Raw genomic sequence first — 3,886 nt, forward strand, 5'->3', positions numbered from 1 at the left:
AAAGTCACAATGCCGACTTAAGTACAAGAGGACTGACACTCTAACTATCTATGATTGGAACGTCTCCTGTGAGTCCAGTTTTAGATTCCGATGCTTCTCTTCTGGTTTACTGTATACCTTGGCCCTTCTTATTGTCGATGAAACACAGAAATTGCATCCGAATTTAATACAAAAGGCACAATGCCGACTTAAGTACAAGAGGACAGACACTCTAACTCTCTTTGATTAAAACTTCTCCTATGAGTCCAGTTTTAGATTTCGATGCTTCACTTCAGGTTAACTGTATCCGTTGGACCTTCTTATTGACGATGAAACACAGAAATTGCATCCGAATTTAATACAAAAAGCACAATGTCGACTTAAGTACAAGGGGAGTGACACTCTAACTTTCTATGATTTGAACCTCTCCTGTGAGTCCAGTTTTAGATTCCGATGCTTCACTTCAGGTTTACTATATACCTTGGACCTTCTTATTGACGTTGAAACACAGAAATTGCATCCGAATTTAATACAAAAGTCACAATGACGACTTAAGTACAAGAGGACAGACACTCTAACTTTCTTTGTTTTAAACCTCTCCTGTGAGTCCAGTTTTAGATTCCGATGCTTCACTTCAGGTTTTCTGTATCCCTTGGACCTTCTTATTGACGATGAAACACAGAAATTGCATCCGAATTTAATACAAAAAGCTCAATGCCGACATAAGTACGAGAGGACAGACACTCTAGCTCTCTTTGAATTAAACCTCTCCTGTGAGTCCAGTTTTAGATTCCGATGCCTCACTTCAGGTTTACTGTATACCTTGGACCTTCTTATTGACGATGAAACACAGAAATTGGATCCTAATTTAATACAAAAGGCACAATGAAGACTTAAGCAAAAGAGGACTGACACACTAATTTTCTATGATTTGAACCTCTCCAGTGAGTCGAGTTTTAGATTCCGATGCTTCACTTCAGGTTTGCTGTATACCTCGGACGTTCTTACTGACGATGAAACACAGAAATTGCATCCGAATTTATTACAAAAGGCACAAGGCAGACTTAAGAACAAGAGGACTGACACTATAACTTTCTATGAATTGAAAATATCCTGTGAGTCCAGTTTTAGATTCCGATGCTTCACTTCGGGTATACTGTATACCTTGGACCTTCTTATTGACGATGAAACACAGAAATTGCATCCGAATTTTATACAACAGGCAGAATGCCGACTTAAGTCCAAGAGGACAGACACTCTAATTTTCTTTGATTTAAACTTCTCCTGTGAGTCCAGTTTTAGATTCCGATGCTTCACTTCAGGTTTACTGTATCCCTTGGACCTTCTTATTGACGAAGAAACACAGAAATTGCATCCGAATTTAATACAACACGCACAATGTCGACTTAAGTACAAGAGGAGTGACTCTCTAACTTTCTATGATTTGAACCGCTCCTGTGAGTTTAGTTTTAGATTCCGATGCTTCACTTCAGGTTTACTGTATACCTTTGACCCTCTTATTGACAATGACACACAGAAATTGAATCATAATTTAATACAAAAGGCACAATGCCGACTTAAGTACAAGAGGACCGACACACTAACTTTCTATGATTTGAACCTGTCCTTTGAGACCAGTTTTAGATTCCGATGCTTCACTTCAGGTTTACTGTATCCCTTGAACTTTCTTATTCACGATGAAACACAGAAATTGCATCCGAAGTTAATACAAAAGGCACAATGCCGACGTAAGTACAAGAGGACTGACACTCTACATTTCTGTGATTTGAACCTCTCCTGTGAGACCAATTTTAGATTCCGATGCTTCACTTCAGGTTTACTGTATTCCTTGGACCTTCTTATTGATGATCAAACACAGGAATTGCATCCGAATTTAATACAAAAGGCACAATGCCGACTTAAGTAAAATAGGACTGACACTCTAACTTTATAAGATTTGAAACTCTCCTGTGAGTCCAGTTTTAGATTCCGATGCTTCACTTCAGGTTTACTGTATCCCTTGGACCATCTTATTGACGATGAGACACAGAAATTGCATCCGAATTTAATACAAAAGTCACAATGCCGACTTAAGTACAAGGGGACTGACACACTAACTTTCTATGATGTGAACCTCTCCTGTGAGTCCAGTTTTAGATTCCGATGTTTCACTTCTGGTTTACTGTATACCTCGGACATTCTTATTGACGATGAAAGACAGTGATTGCATCCGAATTTAATACAAAAGTCACAATGCCGACTTAAGTACAAGAGGACTGACACTCTAACTATCTATGATTGGGACGTCTCTTGTGAGTCCAGGTTTAGATTCCGATGCTTCACTTCTGGTTTACTGTATACCTTGGCCCTTCTTATTGTCGATGAAACACAGAAATTGCATCCGAATTTAATACAAAAGGCACAATGCCGACTTAAGTACAAGAGGACAGACACTCTAACTTTCTTTGATTTAAACTTCTCCTATGAGTAAAGTTTTAGATTCCGATGCTTTACTTCAGGTTTACTGTATCAGTTGGACCTTCTTATTGACGATGAAACACAGAAATTGCATCCGAATTTAATACAAAAAGCACAATGTCGACTTAAGTACAAGGGGAGTGACACTCTAACTTTCTATGATTTGAACCTCTCCTGTGAGTCCAGTTTTAGATTCCGATGCTTCACTTCAGGTTTACTATATACCTTTGACCTTCTTATTGACGATGAAACACAGAAATTGCATCCGAATTTAATACAAAAGGCACAATGCCGACTTAAGTACAAGAGGACTGACACTATAAATTTCTATGATTTGAACCCCTCCTGTGAGTTGAGTTTTAGATTCCGATGCTTCACTTCAAGTTTACTGTATAACTTGGACCTTCTTATTGATGATCAAACACAGAATTTGCATCTGAATTTAATACAAAAGGCACAATGCCGACTTAAGTACAAGAGGACTGACACTCTCACTTTCTATGATTTGAACCTCCCCTGTGAGTCCAGTTATAGATTCCGATGCTTCCCTACAGGCTTTCTGTATCACTTGGACCTTCTTATTAACGATGAAGAACAGAAATTGCATCCGAATTTAATACAAAAGGCACAATGCCGACTTAAGTACAAGAGGACAGACAATCTAACTTTCTATGATTTGAACCTCTCCTGTGAGTCCAGTTTTAGATTCCGATGCTTCTCTTCAGGTTTACTGTATACCTTGGACCTCCTTATTGACGATGAAACACAGGAACTGCATCCGAATTTAATACAAAAGGCACAATTCCGACTTAAGTACAATAGGACTGACACTCTAACTTTCTGTGATTTGAACCTCTCCTGTGAGTCCAGTTTTAGATTCCGGTGTTTCACTTCAGGTTATTGTATACCTTGGACCATCGTATTGACGATGAAACACAGAAATTGCATCCGAATTTAATACAAAAGGCACAATTCCGACTTAAGTACAATAGGACAGACACTATAACTTTCTATGGTTTGAACCTCTCCTGAGAGTTGAGTTTTAGATTCCGATGCTTCACTTCAGGTTTACTGTATACCTTGGACCTTCTTATTGATGATCAAACACAGAAATTGCATCTGAATTTAATAGAAAAGGCACAATGCCGACTTAAGTTCAAGAGGACTGACACTCTCACTTTCTATGATTTGAAACCCTCCTGTGAGTCCAGATTTAGATTCCAATGCTTCACTTCAGGTTTACTGTATACCTTGGACCATCTTATTGACGATGAAACACAGAAATTGCATCCGAATTTAATACAAAAGGCACAATGCCGACTTAAGTACAAGAGGACAGACACTCTAACATTCTTTGATTTAAACCTCTCCTGTGAGTCCAGTTTTAGATTCCGATGCTTCAGTTCAGGTTTACCGTATCCCTTGGACC

This window comes from Schistocerca americana, unplaced genomic scaffold, assembly GCF_021461395.2.
Source record: "Schistocerca americana isolate TAMUIC-IGC-003095 unplaced genomic scaffold, iqSchAmer2.1 HiC_scaffold_16, whole genome shotgun sequence".
Classification (NCBI taxonomy): domain Eukaryota; kingdom Metazoa; phylum Arthropoda; class Insecta; order Orthoptera; family Acrididae; genus Schistocerca; species Schistocerca americana.